The following is an 18303-nucleotide window of genomic DNA, read 5'->3' as shown; positions in this document are numbered from 1 at the left end:
GTTTGAAGCAAAATAGGAAGGAAAATTTAAAAGAGATTTTTACGCAAGCCTTTGCTCAGATAAAGGGTGTGGAGCCGGAAGATTTTGAGATTAATATTGAAAGAATTTATCGTGTTAATTCTTGGTGGGCAAGACAAAATAGAGTACCGAGGGATGTGGTTATTTATTTTACATCTAAAAAGGTTAGGTATGAAATTTTGCAAGCCTTTTATAAAAATAAATTTCAAATATTGGGACAAGATATAAAAATGATGAAGGAAATTCCTCCTAAAATGTTAAGAAAGAGAAGAGAATTTGCTTTTTTAGTAGATGAGTTTAAGAAACATCAGATATATTTTAGATGGGAAGTTCCAATGGGTTTGTCAGTGAATTTTAGAGGCAGAAAGTACTTTCTTAATTCAGTTATGAAAGCGAGACATTTTTATATTAATATTTTAAAGAGTGGGAATCCTTTGTTGTTAGATGCTAAGTTAATTGGTTTGGAAATGATGGAAAATAGAATGGGAGAGGGGAGGAATGTTTAAGATGTGAATATGATGATTATGGTTAATTTTTGGAATTGATTTGTTTAGGATATAAATTATAGGATTTTTGTTATTTGCTATTTGTATGGTATAAATCTATGGGATGATATTATTTAATTGTGAAGGATGGAAAGTGAAATTTATGAATTTAGATAATGTGGATGTAATGATTTTAATTGTTTACTGTTATATTGTGGATGTAGTTTAAATGATTATTTGTTTTAATTGACATGTTTATAGATAGTAAAAGTTATGAAGTTGGAAATATTATATTTGAGAGATTTTATTCGTAATGATATTTGATTGGGAGTAGTATTGGAAGATTGGATATTAAATGTTATGATAATTGAAGAAATATATAAGTGATAAAAATTTGAATTTGAGAAGCTGGATTGTAATTTAAGAAATGGACTTAAGAAATTTGAAGGAATATACAAGTGGGTGAAAAAAAAATTTGAATCTTAGAAGATGGACTAATTTTTAAAATGGACTGTAAGAAGAATGGACATTAAATGTTATGGCAATTGAAGAAATATATAAGTGATGAAAATTTGAGTTCGAGAAGATGGACAGTAATTTGAGAAATGGACTTACGAAATTTGAAGGAATATACAAGTGGGGAAAAAAATGAATTTAAGAAGATGGATTAATTTTAAAAATGGATTGTAAAAAGATGTAATATGTGAAGTTGGTATTGCTTCTTTTCTTTTTTTTCCTTTTTATATTCTTTCCTATCTCTTTATTTTTATTGTGAGGGGATCTAAAGTTTTAAATTTTTAAAGGTGGGAGGTTATGTTTATTTTGTATACTTTAGCTTGTGATTGTTGGTTATAATACCCGGTATTTGCTCTGGGAAGTCTAGTGGGGGGGGAGGGGGGGGGGGGGGGGGGGGAAAATGATACATGGATTGATTATTAATGCATAGTAATTTTTGAAGATATGAAAATAAAATTTAAAATGATATTGGGGATGCTCGATTGCCATTTCAGAAAGAAAAGGAGAGAGAAGTAGAAGGAGGGAAGAAAATAGGTAGGAAAGAGTAGAGAAGGAGGAGGGGAATAAGAAGGTTAGATAGGGTAAGAAGGGAGGAGTGGAGAAGGAGGAGAGGAAGTAGTAAAGTGAAGGAGATGAAGGATGTGAAAGAAGTAGAGGGTAGAGAGGGAGGTGTGAAGAAAGGAAGTGGCAATCGGGCAGGCCTGAATCAGTATGATTAATGATTAATGATAGATAATAGTTTGCACATAAATATGATGTTGGAAAATGGAAATAAAAATTATTTATACAAAAAAAAAAATAAGATAAAATCTCCATTCAGTTTCGATTCCACAGCAAGGCTCCCTTTGATGTATCGCTCTGCTTTCAGTTGCTCTCAGACACCATTTTAAACAATTAAAAGAAGGGGGGGGGAAATTTCTCTTTTTAGGTGGAAGTCAGGAAATCAAAAATACTTGCAAACCAATAATTGTTCACTCATGCTTCTTCCATCTGCTTTTAGAAATCCACAAAAAGAAATCAGTTGTTAGCAGAAGTGGACACCTTCCTCTTTTCCTGCTTTTGCAGGAGCGCAGTGAATACTGGAGATTAAGAGAGGATTAAAAGGGATTCGACCTTTCGGGACTTTGCATAACAAAAACAAAGCCCCTAGGGGAATCTACCACTATCCCCCCCCCTTGCTCTTTCTCTCTCTTTCAACCAGAGAGGGAAATTGAAGCCGGGAACAGCTGTTCGTTGCTGTTTTCACCGGCTTTTACCATATTCAGTGCAGAGTGCCATAAATTAGCACCCAGCGAGAAAGGTGGCGCCACCCGGAAGCCAGTTTTATTAGTAATTTTAATGGGGTTTTTAATGGGGTTTTTATGATGTAATGTATTTTTAAATGATGGGCCAAATTGAATAAGCTTTTTAACATTGGTTTTATTTATATTGTATTTATTGATTGTTGTTTTTACCTGGCTGTAAACCGCCCTGAATCCTTCAGGAGAAGGGCGGTATAGAAATTTAATAATAATAATAATAATAATAATAATAATAATAATAATAATAATAATAATAATAATAATAATAATAATAATAATAATAATAGTTGTTGTTGTTGTTGTTGTTGTTGTTGTTGTTGTTGTTGTTGTTATATAACTAAGGCAGCAAATCAGCAAATAGCCCGAGCCTGTAAGGATGAAGTGAGGAAAGCTAAGGCTCACAATGAACAAAGGCTAACAACAAAAGTAAAAAATAACAAAAAAAGCTTCTTCCAGCATGTTAAAAACAAGAAAAAAGTCAAAGAAATAATTGGTCCATTGCTGGGAGAAAGTGGCAAGAAGGTGACAAGCAACAGGGAGAAAGCAGACCTACTTAACTCATATTTTGCATCTGTCTTTACACAAAAGGAAAAAACAATCCAACCTATCAAAAACAGCACCACAAAAAACAGATTAGGAACACAAGTTAAAATAGGGGGGAAAATGGTAAGTGAACATCTGTCTACCCTAGACAAGTTCAAATCACCAGGATCAGATGGATTACACCCCAGTGTTCTGAAGGAACTGGCAGACGAAATCTCAGAACCACTGAACTATATCTTTTAAAGATCCTGGAACATAGGGGAACTGCCAGAGGACTGGAAAAGAGCTGATGTAGTTCCCATCTTCAAAAAAGGAAAAAAAAACAGATCCAGGAAACTACAGACCTATCAGCCTAACCTCAATACCAGGGAAGATTCTGGAAAAGATAATCAAACAACGAATCACCGAACACCTAGAAGCAAACCAAGTAATAACCAAAAGCCAACGTGGGTTTGTCAAAAACAGATCATGCCAGACTGATCTTATTGCATTCTTTGACAAAGTGGCAAAATTAGTGGACCAGAGGAATGCTAAAGACTAAAACATATGAAGAATGGTTGTAAGAACTCGGTATGCCTAGTTTAGGGCCTTGGTGGCTCAGGCTGTAAGATAGCCTGTTATTAAAACACAGCTGCCTGCAATTACTGCAGGTTCTAGTCCGACCAGGCCCAAGGTTGACTCAGCCTTTCATCCTTTATAAGGTAGGTAAAATGAGGACCCAGATTGTTGGGGGGGCAATAAGTTGACTTTGTAAATATACAAAATAGAATGAGACTATTGCCTTACATACTGTAAGCTGCCCTGAGTCTTCGGAGAAGGGTGGGATATAAATGTAAAACAATAAACAATAATGAAAAGAAGGACTAGGGGAGACATGATAGCAGTGTTCCAATATCTCAGGGGTTGCCACAAAGAAGAGGGAGTCAAACTATTCTCCAAAGCACCTTAGGGTAGAACAAGAAGCAATGGGTGGAAACTCATCAAGGAGAGAAGCAACTTAGAACTAAGGAGAAATTTCCTGACACTTAGAACAATTAATCAGTGGAACAACTTGCCTGCAGAAGTTGTAAATGCTCCAACACTGGAAATTTTTAAGAAAATGTTGGATAACCATTTGTCTGAAATGGTGTAGGGTTTTCTGCCTGGGCAGGGGGTTGAACTAGAAGACCCCCAAGGTCCCTTCCAACTCTGTTAGTATTATTATTATAACTAGGATGGTATGCCTTTTTATGATATAGGAGAAGTAAGATACATACGCACTTTCATAAACATTATATAAGAAATGCACTGCTATTGGCATGGGAGAAGGTCAGAGATAAATATTATATGAAAATTCCAATATGGTTATCAACAATAGAGACTTTAATACAACCAAATACTTTTAATTTTAGAAATATTGTTAGGTATAAGGACTTATTAACAGATAGGGGGAAATTGAAGCAGAAACAAGATTTGGAAGAACAGGGGATTGAGCTAGATTGGTATATGTACATGCAATAAAAACAAAATATCAGAAAGATGTTAAACTATATGTTTTTTTATTTAGAAAAGACAGAGCTGGATAGGAATTTCTCATGGGAACGGAGGATAAATTAATTTTAAAAAATTATAACTTTTTGTTGGGGATTGAGTTAGAAGAGGAACAAGTAAAGGAAACTATGATAGCTTGGATATTCAATAGACCTAGACAAATGGCAACAGTTATGGGAGAGGAATTATAAATTAACAATGTCTACTGCATATAAAGAAAATCAATACAAAATGTTTTATAGATGACATATGCCACCTGAGAAACTGGCAAAAATGTTTAAAGATAAATCAGCTAAATGTTGGAAATGGCATCAGTTACCAGGATCTTATCATATGTAGTGGACATGCCTGGAAGCCAAAAACTATTGGGAGAAAATAAAGGGTTGGTTAGAGCAAATGACCCAACAACACATTGACTGAAAACCGGAGCTGTTCTTATTGGGGATTCTACCAGAGAAAATCAGTAAAGAAAATATCTATTCGATTATACATGTAATTAGAGCAGCAACATGAAATTATTAGAAAAATATTAGATTGTGCAGAAATGAAAAGATTAACGTTGATGATTAAAGAAAGAGACGATTCAGAATATTTTAAGATACAGGATAAATTTTACCATTGGTTAGAAGAAAGGTACAGATAAGCAATGGATAATTATGTAAGAAAATGATAATAATGTATTTGTGGAAAAATGGTAATGGTTTAAATTGAAGTGAAGAAAGAAGAAACAACAAAAGATGAAGCCAGGAAAAAAATGCCAAGATGTCAAATGGAAGGAATTACTGATGTTTTAAATGTATGTTTGTCTATAAAATAAAAAACATGTTTTTTAAAAAATGGATGATAAAATAGGAAAAATTCTACACAACATCTTCAAAAACAAAGGATCCAAACAGTAGAGTGAAAAATGGAACAAACAGATAAGAAAATAGAAACACTGGAACAAAAATATATGACAACTAACAAAGACTTAGAAGAATCAATAGTATTTCTGGAGATGGAGAAAGCATCCTTTTACCTCAGATTTCAAAACGTTACAGAAAATAAAGAAGATAATTTAGGGTAGATTATGTCAGAAATCTTAGCAAAGGCAGTACAAAGAGAAAAACAAGACATGGAAAGACAAAGTGTACACACCAATTACGCATGCAGGCATAAGCTGCTGAAAGTAGTACACATTAGATTCACACACAAAAATGATAAAAGACAAAATATATAAAAAGAGGGAAGAATCGATATTATATAAAGGAAAGGAAATAATAATCCTTAAACAAACCCCGAGATGAGTGAGAGACCAAAGAAGAAATTATCAATTCTTGTCATCACAACTAAGCAAATATAATGTCATGTTCTGATGATTAATACCAACAGGGTATCCTGATCTCCTGGAAGGAGAAAAAATTCAATATAGATACACTAGATAAGGCTCAAGAATTTTTTGAACATCATTTTGCATTAGAAGAACAAGAGAGTAGAGATGAAATCAGGAAGAGCCAGGAAGAATATCAAATGGAGAACGATCGGGAACAAGAAGAAAAGAGGAAACAGGAAAAGGAACAAATATAAAGAGAAAAAAAATATAGAGAAGAAAAATATATAGAGAGGAGGAAAAATACAAAGGGAAACAAGAAATACAAGAAGATTAAGAACAACGAATAAATAAGAAAGAATATGGAGGAAAAAATAAAAATGATCTCAATAAATATAAATGGTCTAAATGTCAGGCCTGGAAACCATACTAGGCCTTAGGGTTCCAGATGCTCATAAGTTTCTGGGAGGTCCAGTAGGGACTGGGATTTCAGGGGGTTTCTCAGGTCCCAATCCAGTGACTCTCCCGATTCTCCGGTTTTTATTGTCCTCCATTGAGGTTGAGAAGAGGGAGGGGGCTCTCCATTCCGCCCCGGGGAAATGTTTTCTCCCAGGGATCTCACTTCTTGCAATTGATGGGGTGGGGTTTGGCCGCTACAACAGCTTACCCATGAATCGGAGTCTTTAGGCCGTGCACCAAGCTGACAAGCAGGCTCTACCACTTCGGGTTTTTGAGTCATATCTTCTGATGGGAAGTAGGTGATTTTGACCAAGTCCTCAGATTCTAGCCTTTGTGCTCCTTCCACGCTTTCAGCTTGCTGCCCTTCCATCTTCGCTGGGTCTTTGCACCGCTGTGGAGGTTGCGGAGGCTGGGGCCCAGCACCCCCCTAACGGGGCCCCCCCTGAGTGGAGGAGAGGGTACCGTTAAGCAAAAGAAAGTTAGAAGTTTTGGAATAATGTCAGGATTTCAGAAAAACCTCTTCTGCATAAAAAAAACTCAGAAGCCATTGTCTTTCAGAGTTCTTTACTAGCATAAGGAAACTGGCACACAATGAGTGAAATTCCAAAACTGAACTTCCGGATTCTTTTCCCAGTTATACAAACCCCAAGAGTCCCACCCCCCTAACCCCTGTGCTGGTCACATGGTCCCACATTCTCCCAGTTGAATATCATTTGAATATCTTCTCGCCACTCCTCCTACAGAAGTGAACACCATCCGACCTTGACCGCTTGAAGAATGTTACCATACCCCTCAACCCCCCTTCTTCCCCTCAGGGGAAAAATGTGGCAGCATCTGGAACCCTAAGGCCTAGTATGGTTTCCAGGCCTGACACTAAATTCACCAGCTAAGAGAACTCAGACATTCATGAAACTACAAAAATTAGATATGGACATTATAAATTTACAGGAAGTACACAGCAAGAAACAGCACAGAAAATTGTTAGAATACCCAAGAATACGTGAACTTTACACATCAACACACACACACAAAAAAGAGAAATCGCAGTATATCTCAAAAAACAACTAAAATCAAAACAAATATACCCAGATGAGGATGGAAGAATTTTAATGATCGAAATAGAAACAGAACAAAAAACAATATTATTGATCTCAATATACGCACCAAATGATAATCAAAAAGAATTTTATAGAAAGATACACAACAAAATAAGAGAATTAGAATATGAAAACAAATGCTTAATTGGAGATTTTAACGCAATTATGGATATTAAAAAATATTATCAAACCAATAAGAAAAATAAGACAAAGACTTTACCGGATACATTTCACAAAATGACACATTAACTATACTTACAAGATATATAGAGGGAAATAAACAAGGAAAAGAAACAATATACATTCTATTCAAATCCACATCAATCGTGGTCTAGGATAGGTATGGTATGGATGATGCCAGAACTCAGAAAGGAAACAGAAGAAGTAGAAATAATGACAAACATATGGGCAGACCATAATCAATTAAGAGTGATATGGAAAGGCCAGAAGAAAAGAAAGAGATGGTTGCTGAACAAAGAAATATTAAAAGAGGAAGAATATATGCAAATGATTGAAAAAGAAATGAACATACTTTTTAGGATACACAAAAGAGGAAACATTGCTCCAAAATTTATGGGACACTGCAAAAAGCATATATAAGAGGGCTTACAATTGCATATATAGCGACAAGAAACAACAACAAAAATAAGATAATTTGCAAGAAGAACTCAAAAAATTGGAGCTAGATTTACAGAAGGAACTCCAAAATAAAAAAATTTAAGAAAGAAGAGATTTAATAAGACATAAGATAAATTTGGCTTCACAAGCTGATATGGCATGAAAAATTAAACTAGCAAAGCAAAACCACTTCGAACATGCAAACAAAACAGGATGATGGCTAGCATACAAATTGAAAAAAGAGAAAGAGAAAAAAATAATACATCAGTTACAAGATGAAAAAGGAGAGATACATTATAGAAGAGAAGAAAAAAATAGCAAAAAATTTTTTCCAAAACTTATACTCCCAAGAGAACATACCCGAAGAAGAAATTAAACAATACTTAGACAAGATGAATATAGACAAATTAGAGAAGACACAGATATTAAATGTGACAATTAGCATGATGAAATTATTGGAGGCGAGAAAAAAACAGAAAAATAACAAAACACCAGGCCCAGACAGACTTGCGGCAGAATTATATAAGACATTTCAAGAATCACTAGATGAAACTGTTAGAAATATTTAATGAAGCACTTATGAAGGCCAGAATACCTAACTCTTGGACAGAAGCCATCATTACTCTTATCCCAAAAGAAGATACAGATCAACAACGAATCAAAAACTGTAGACCCATCTCACTATTAAATGCAGATTATAAACTATTCACACTGATAATTTCGGAAAGATTAAAAAAAGTAATAAATCAATATATTCATCCTGACCAGATCAGCTTTTTGACAAAAAAGCAGATAAAAACAACATGAGATAATATAATAGATATTAATAGATAACATAATAGATATTATGAGGCAAATACTATACTAATGTGGCATTAATATTTCTGGATGCCCAAAAAGCCTTTAATAACTTAAATTGGAGATTTGTTATTTTGCCATTAGAAAATATGAAATTCGGAGAAAAATGTGTAAACATGGTAGAAAGAATATACTCAATTCAAATGGCAAAAATAATAATAAATGGAGACATTACCGAACAATTCAAAATAGCAAAAGGAGTAAGACAAGGATGTCCCCTATCCCCCTTATTATTTATACCAACATTAGAAGTATTGTTAATTAAAATTAGAAGTGAAAATGAAATAAAAGGACTGAAAATAAAAAAAGAAGAGTATAAAGTCCAAGCCTTTGATGATGATCTGGTTTTCAATTTAGAACCACCAATACAGACAGGACCCAAATTAATAACACATATAGAAGAATTGTTACACAAAAGGTCATGAATTGCGCAGAAATGGACAAACTAACGCTAAGTTTAAAAGATAAAGAGACATCGGTATTTTATAATATATGGGAACAGTGGTATACATGGATAGAAAGGAGATAGACAAGGATATTTAATTACTAAGTATAAACAATAGATAAAACAAGAACACAAATATATACAATTTAATGTTTGTAATCATTGCACGGATTATTGTTATAAGAAAAATTCCACAAATAGCTGTTAAGTGATATAAACTTTTCTTTTTCCTTTTTTTGGTCTATGTTTTTAATGTAAAAAAAGTTTAATAAAGTATATTAAAAAAAAACCACATATAGAAGAATATGGAAAAGTAGCGGGACTTAAAATTAATAAACTCAAAATAAAGGCATTAACGAAAAATCTTACCAAAAATCAGGAGAAGAAATTAGAAGATAAAATTTGCATCCAAATGACTAAAAAAATAAAATACTTAGGAATATGGTTAACAAATAAAGTTTCATCGATTAAAGAAGATAACTATAATAAATTAACACTACAGATAAAGAAAGATTTGGAAATTTGGAGAAAATTACAATTATCCCTCAGGAAAAATAGCATCAATCAAAATGAACATATTATTTATTTATTTATTTATTTATTTATTTATTTATTTATTTATTTATTTATTTATATTTTTATACCGCCCTTCTCTGAAGACTCAGGGCGGTGTACAGCAGAAATAAAACATAAATATCGACAGTTTAAAATACAATAACCATTAAAAATTTAATTCAATTACACTGAAAAATTTAAAAATTTTGAATAAAAGTCATAAATAAAATTAATATTTATTTATTTTATTTATTCGATTTTTATACCACCCTTCTCCCAAAGGACTCAGGGCAGTGTACAGCCAATTATAAAAAACAGTACAATATACAATTAAAACAAAGAATTAAAAAACATATTCTATAAATGGCCGAAATTTAAAATAATTAAATTTAAACCCTAAAAATTCATAAAATTGTAACCCCAGTTAAAAATAATATTTAAAAATTTAAGCCAGTCCTGCTTGAATAAATAAGTGCGTTTTCAGCTCACGGCGGAAGGTCCGAAGGTCAGGTAATTGACGCAAGCCAGGGGGAAGTTTGTTCCAAAGGGTAGGGGGCCCCACAGAGAAGGCCCTTCCCCTGGGGGCCGCCAGCCGACATTGCTTGGCGGACGGCACCCTGAGAAGACCCTCTCTGTGTAAGCGTACGGGTCAGTGGGAGGCATAAGGTAACAGCAGGCGGTCCCATAAGTACCCGGGCCCTAAGCCATGGAGCGCTTTAAAGGTGGTAAGCAGAACCTTAAAGCGCACCCGAAAGACCACAGGTAGCCAGTGCAGTCTGCGCAGGAGCGGTGTTACATGGGAACCACGTGTGGCTCCCTCAATCACCAGCAGCTGCATTCTGAACTAACTGAAGCCTCGAGTGCACTTCAAGGGGAGCCCCATGTAGAGAGCATTGCATTAATTATTATTAATTATTATTAATTAATAATAATTAATACCCTTAAAATCCCATTAAAACATTCAATTTAAAATTTTGAATAAAGTCATAAATAAATTAATAAACTCAAAATAAAGGCATTAACGAAAAATCTTACCAAAAATCAGGAGAAGAAATTAGAAGATAAAATTTGCATCCAAATGACTAAAAAATAAAATACTTAGGAATATGGTTAACAAATAAAGTTTCATCGATTAAAGAAGATAACTATAATAAATTAACACTACAGATAAAGAAAGATTTGGAAATTTGGAGAAAATGTGTAAACATGGTAGAAAGAATATACTCAATTCAAATGGCAAAATAATAATAATAATAAATGGAGACATTACCGAACAATTCAAAATAGCAAAGGAGTAAGACAAGGATGTCCCTATCCCCTTATTATTTATTTATTCGATTTTATACCACCCTTCTCCCAAAGGACTCAGGGCAGTGTACAGCCAATTATAAAAAACAGTACAATATACAATTAAAACAAAGAATTAAAAAACATATTCTATAAATGGCCGAAATTTAAAATAATTAAATTTAAACCCTAAAAATTCATAAAATTGTAACCCCAGTTAAAAATAATATTTAAAAATTTAATTCAATTACACTGAAAAATTTAAAATTTTGAATAAAGGAATAAATAAATTAATAAACTCAAAATAAAGGCATTAACGAAAAATCTTACCAAAAATCAGGAGAAGAAATTAGAAGATAAAATTTGCATCCAAATGACTAAAAAAATAAAATACTTAGGAATATGGTTAACAAATAAAGTTTCATCGATTAAAGAAGATAACTATAATAAATTAACACTACAGATAAAGAAAGATTTGGAAATTTGGAGAAAATTACAATTATCCCTCAGGAAAAATAGCATCAATCAAAATGAACATATTATTTATTTATTATTTATTTATTTTATTTATTTATTTATTTTATTTATTCGATTTTTATACCACCCTTCTCCCAAAGGACTCAGGGCAGTGTACAGCCAATTATAAAAAACAGTACAATATACAATTAAAACAAAGAATTAAAAAACATATTCTATAAATGGCCGAAATTTAAAATAATTAAATTTAAACCCTAAAAATTCATAAAATTGTAACCCCAGTTAAAAATAATATTTAAAAATTTAAGCCAGTCCTGCTTGAATAAATAAGTGCGTTTTCAGCTCACGGCGGAAGGTCCGAAGGTCAGGTAATTGACGCAAGCCAGGGGGAAGTTTGTTCCAAAGGGTAGGGGGCCCCACAGAGAAGGCCCTTCCCCTGGGGGCCGCCAGCCGACATTGCTTGGCGGATGGCACCCTGAGAAGACCCTCTCTGTGTAAGCGTACGGGTCAGTGGGAGGCATAAGGTAACAGCAGGCGGTCCCATAAGTACCCGGGCCCTAAGCCATGGAGCGCTTTAAAGGTGGTAAGCAGAACCTTAAAGCGCACCCGAAAGACCACAGGTAGCCAGTGCAGTCTGCGCAGGAGCGGTGTTACATGGGAGCCACGTGTGGCTCCCTCAATCACCCGCGCAGCTGCATTCTGAACTAACTGAAGCCTCCGAGTGCACTTCAAGGGGAGCCCCATGTAGAGAGCATTGCATTAATTATTATTAATTATTAATAATAATTAATACCCTTAAAATCCCATTAAAACATTCAATTTAAAATTGTATCAGGCCAGCCCTGCTTGATTATCACAAATATTATTCTTTTTTCAAGTAGTATCTATAAAATTAGGAAAAAATTATTTAAAGATCTAAATAAATTAATAGCGAACTATATTTGGCGGGGGGAAATCAAGAATTAAAATACAATCATTACAAGATAGTAGGGAAAGTGGAGATTTTGGACTTCCAGATTGGGAAAGTTACTACAAAGCAACATCACTTATTTGGATCAAAGACTGGATGGAATTAAGAAATAAAAGAATCCTCACATTAGAGGGGCACAATTTACAGAGAGGGTGGCGTGCTCCCACCCTCTCTTTTCTTATGGGAAGGAAAAAATAGACAACACAATTACTTTCAGAAACACTTAATGAGAGATGCATTACTACAAACACGGCAAGAGATAAAAAAGAATCATTACGATAAAATTCCAGAATGATTATCCACAGTGGAGGCGCTAATTTATCCAAATGTACTGGACATTGACAAACTTAAAAGATATAAGGATTTACTAAATAGTCAAGATGAATTGAAAACAAGGTAAGAATTAAAAGAACAGGGTACAGACATTGATTGGTGGCCTTACATGCAAATACAATCTAGATATAAGACAGATTCAATACAATACGGATTCCAAAGAGAAATACACGAATTAGATAAAATTCTTCAAGGCACAGAAGATAAATTGATTAAATTTATTTTAAAAATATAATTATTTTTATTATTATAATTAATAGAGGCACATGGATGCATGCTAGTCTGGCCATTTCGGAGCCAGTTTGCCAAACTCAACAAAATTTTAGGTATTGGTTCTGCCGAACCAGTGCGAACTGGCTGAATCCCACCACTGATTATTCTCCATTTGGAATAGCAATATTTAGAGGTCTCTAGAATCCAGTCTCACGTGGCTCTGAAATCTCAGGTTGTCAATTTCTGAAATGGAGAGATAAATTACCCAATAAAGTTACATCACAGTTGTGTCAAGATAAACATCAAAGATTTGGCATTTAACTATTAATTTATGTGAACACTGTATGAACATTGTTTTATTTGATCCAGAAGGTAATGCAATTTACAGTGAAGAAATAAATATTTGAAGTGGGATTTGTTAACAATTTTATTTGTAGAAAGTTAGCAACCATCCCTCTCCTAGAAGAATGAAATATTTTGAGGAATATTTTAAAAAGACAGAATAAAATATTTCCCCTAAAAGAGAAATAAAATTCTTAAGGAAGACAGATATTCAGTCCCAGCTCCCTTCCCACAGCAGATATTTTGTGCCCATTAAGAGACAGTGGGCCATCCTATCCACAAAACAAAAGACCTTCAGCTCCAGAAGGATGGGATTAAGTTTAGTTTAGTTTATTGTCATTGCACCTCGTACAATGAAATTAAATGGCATCTTCAGACAAGACATGATCCTCCAGAACATAATAGGATTAACCCACTAGCAGCAGAGCTCACTACATTGCACAATCTCCTAAGGACATTGCATCAGCCAAACTTCAACCAAGCTTGGCTCAGACAAACTCCTACGATTTGTACAGGGGACCATGGGAGTCTGACAACAGCCAATAGGATACATGTTCTTGCACAGGAACAGGAAGCTCAAGTTCAAAGCCTCATTAAACCATCTTTCCAATCAGCCTCCATGTTTCCAGTGTCTTTATCCCAGCTTTGAACTGAACTAGATGGACATTTCTTCCAACATATTGTTAACTTAATTGTTCCTTATTTAAGAAAACAAACTTAGATTATCAATAATTTACCACCCTAGTCAAACATATAAACTGGACCAAAAATACTGGTAGAAATAATGTAAAACAGTGTGCTTTACATTACAGTAATCTTTGACCAATACTGTTGTGTGTGGTGGGCTTTAGTTATCTACACTCTATCTGCTCAGTATGGATAATTGATTTTGGATTATTTTTGTTCATTATTGATAAAATATTGATTTGGATGGTACATATGGCTAAGGACATGTTTTAGTGGCTCTTTTATTCACATCAAAGCAGTAATTTTTCTCTAAATGCATTGAAAAGTATTCCTATGTATTATATTTTAATTAATATGAGGACATTTCTTCTGAACTCAACGGTAGCTCTGGGAGCAGTTTTTTATTCTTACCAGCAGATGATACTACAATTAAGATGAATTACTTTAAAAGTATAACATATGCAATATGAACATTTTTAAGAACACTTGCATTTCAGATAAATATGACAGGAAATATAAACATATTTTGTTCAAATGTAGAACTGTAAATTATTCTATAAATACATAAAACATTGGACACACATTACCAGATAGAAAAACCAATCTGCTTGTTGCCTACATAATCATAATACTAAAATGTATATGTGAACTATAACCAACACTATTCATACTTATCCAAATACATGCCAATAAATATTCTAAGTTTAAAAACATGAAGATAAATCTAGGGTAAAGATTCATCTCAACATGATGTGTCTGCAGTTTTTAAAAAAATCATTTTTGACGTATTTTCACAAACCATAAAGTTGGATCAAGTTCCAGCTATCTGTGCATTCATGCTACAATATATATGACCAACACCCCCTCTCCCTGAACTAGTACATGTGCATTACATACACATTGCATAAATGACTTAGATGAGGAAATAGAAGGGGAACTCATCTAATCTGCAGATGACACTTAAGCTGGCAGGAATAGCCAACACCCCATAAAACAAGCTCAGGATCCAAAAAGATCTTAACAGACTTGAACAATGGGCCCTATCCAACAAAATGAAATTTAATGTGGAGCAAATACATTTCCTAATGTGCAGGAAAAACCAAAAGTACAAGTACAGATTAGGTGAAACCTAGCTCAAAAATAGTAACTGAGAGGGACCTTGGAGTTCTAGCTGACAATAACTTAAACATGAGTCAGCAATGTACAGCAGCAGCCAAAAAGGCTAATACAATCCTTGATTGTATAAACAGAGGCACAGAATCAAAATCACGTGAAGTATTAGCACCACTTTATAAAGCCTTTGTAAGGCCACACCTGGAATAATGCATCCAGTTTTGGTCACCACATTATAAAAAAAATGTTGAGACTTTGGAAAAAGTGTAAAGAAGAGCATCTAAAATAATTAAAGACCTGGAGACTAAAACATGAAGAATGGTTGCAGGAATTGGGAATGGTATAGGATCTCCTGCTTTAGCAGGGGGCTGTACTAGAAGACCACCAATGTCCCTTTCAGCTCTATTCTGATTGATTTTCTTTAAAATATATACTTTTACTTTTCTGACAGGATTTACAGGCCCTTTCACCCTTCATCTTATCTTGCTGGAACATATTTTAACATATGTGGAATGTCATCAATATCTCAAAGAAAAAGTCAAGTTGTGTTTTCACAATAAGAACACCTATGTTCAGACAACCTCTTTAAACCATGTTTTGACGTTCTCTGTAAAACGTCACCACTAAACTTAAGAATGGCAGTACGGAAATTCAGGTTCAAATCATGGAAACCCATGGAGCTTCAGTGCCTCTCAGGCCATCCTCAGCTTTGTTGTTGCAGGAGAGGGAGAGAAAGATCACAAACAAACAAATATTATTTGTGCTCCTACAAATAAGCAGAAGTGGAATCCTGCCATTCTTTTTTTTAGATATTCCAGTCTGTGACACTTAGCTGTTTCCGACCAAAAGTGAACAATTGAAAAAAGAGGGCAGGAAATGTCAAGAACATTTTTTGCATGCCTAAATTTGTTTTATAGAGCAAAATAATAAGCAAATATGCATGACCTGGTGCAAAGCGGTGATGATGTTCCCTTGAAATCAAAACTTCTAATATGGAAAGAGACAAGCTTTATAGAGGGAAATGAAGGTAAAGGGGCTAGGAAGCCCTCTTTGATGAAATGACACTAGCTTATCTATCTGATCAATTTTCATAGCCCAAACTGGCTGGAGCTGATTATTATTCCAGGCACAGGTTCTTGCTGCTGCGGCACCCACTGCAAAAATCTACCTGGCACTCTTTGACGACTTTGAATAGCAAAGTTGACCTGGCCGTCCTTCTCTCCATCCTCCCCCAGAAGATGACCTGTCCTAGGCCAGATTCTGCCTTTCCCTAATAGGTTACTTTCCTAAAAAGCTCCTAGCTCATCCGCCACTTCCGCCGGGCTTAGGCAGGGTTTCCACCTGCTAACTAAAGCGGTTCTTCAAGCCTCCATTTATGCAGCGAATAACAAGAAGCAGCATATATCCTACCTGTGCGGTGGCAGCTACTGGCAGAGGGATGGATGCGCACAGCTGGGCTGTCAGCTGAAGATTTCCCGCTTCAGCCGCAAGCACCTGGGAATGCCCTACCCGTACGCCTGCCCAGCCCGCCTTCTCCAGCCCAACGCGTCCTCCCCACTGCCTTGACAATTGCCCGCCCTTGCCAGAGGGGCTATGGGCGGACCAAGCCGATCAGGGCAACTGAGGCAGCGCCGGTACCGATTGGACGAGGGTGATGTCACTCTTGGACCCAACAATCAGAGCGGCGATGTTGGGTCAGAGTGGAGCTTTGCGGGCTAAGAAACCGCCGCAACCTGCCAGCCGGTTGCAAAAAACCCACGGAGGGGAGAATCAGTGGGAACTAGTGGGACTAAACCAGCCGACACAACCGTTAGATCCCCTGGAAAGACAGCGGTGACGCCAAAAAGAGTCAGTGGCCCGCTCCATTCCGCCCGCCTATCTCTTGTCTATTCGCGGTGACACATTATTGCAGATGCAAAAACGACGCAGGAACCCCACCCGCCGCCTCAATGCGGGCGGGGGGGTGGAGGAGGAGGAGGAGGCGGCAGCTCTTCGCACATGCTCAGTCTCACAATGAAGCCCTAGCGAAGCATCTACACTGCACCGGCCATCAATCTGGGTGTCGTTCCTAAGGAATTAGGGCGTGGAGAAATTTAGGTCGCCGCGCTGCGAGGAAAGTATAGCAACGGCAATAAATAATCGAATCCGCTGTTGGCTCTCAGTGGACAGGGGAGTCAGAAAAACTGTGCCCAGAAGAGTTGCACGTTGAATTTCAGGAATAGAAAAATAAAGAAGCAGTGGGAGAGAAAGAAAACTATAAAGGGTGAGAATTAAATATTCGAGCTTGTATATTATTGTGCTGTCACTTTAAAAGAAAATTCATCATCTGCGTCAGTTTCCCTATTACTTGCACTCTAGTTTGTTAATAATAGGTTTAAATATTTTGAGGCAAATTTTAACTATATTTTAGTTTTATAGTCTCTCTTGTGTAGAAAGGAATTATTATAACAAATTATAAAAACAAAAATAGTAATTATATAAAAAGACAAGATTCACTGTTTGTACGCTACAATAAAACATAGTTGATATTTCAATGTACTTTTTTTAGTTTGTCTTTCTCTTCTACACTGTATAATTGCACACCATCCTTGACTACAGTATGTAGGAAACATACAAAAAACCAAAAAATGGTTTACATTCAGTACCTTCTTGTGTTTCAATGTGACAGAGTAGATTTTACTTGGAAGGTGCCATTACTTTCAGGTGGTATTTTGCTTATTAAATAAATATAGTAAACTAAGTTTACTCTTCTGAAACTTTGACTGCATGGGAGATATATGGACATCCACAAGTCAATTTGCCCTGCTGGATTCAAACCAAAATACTTACCATTAAAGTATTTTATAATGTATTTACATGAATAAGACAAGGATCTAGCAAAAAAATTTACTTCAGGAATATTTTTTGCAGATTATTGTATCAAAGTCTCAGACATTTATTTCCACATAATCCACAAAACAGACATTTGCTTCTTTATAGCATCTCTTCTGCAAATCAGAGCTATTCAGTTTTGATGATTATTTATTTTTATTTATTAAATTTATATTCCCTCGCCCCCAATCTCACTGTTGAATGATTCTTATTATGTTATTCTTTTATTAATTATTAATCCCCATAAATTATCTTTAGTATTTTTTTTTATCTTTG

The 18303-nt window shown here is 35.1% G+C and overlaps 1 protein-coding gene across 2 annotated transcripts in view; it reads right to left on the bottom strand.

Moving 5' to 3' along the window:
* Positions 1–16721, bottom strand: part of CNTN1 (contactin 1) — a 423340-nt gene extending 406619 nt beyond the window's left edge. For both annotated transcript variants that reach the window (XM_058191827.1, XM_058191828.1), the window contains exon 1: positions 16567–16721. The gene's annotated coding sequence lies outside the window, so the exon portion shown is untranslated. The remainder of the gene's footprint in view (positions 1–16566) is intronic.
* Positions 16722–18303: the final 1582 nt, after the last annotated feature.

This window comes from Ahaetulla prasina, chromosome 7, assembly GCF_028640845.1.
Source record: "Ahaetulla prasina isolate Xishuangbanna chromosome 7, ASM2864084v1, whole genome shotgun sequence".
Lineage (NCBI taxonomy): Eukaryota > Metazoa > Chordata > Lepidosauria > Squamata > Colubridae > Ahaetulla > Ahaetulla prasina.
This window is presented reverse-complemented; position numbering and strand designations above follow the sequence as displayed.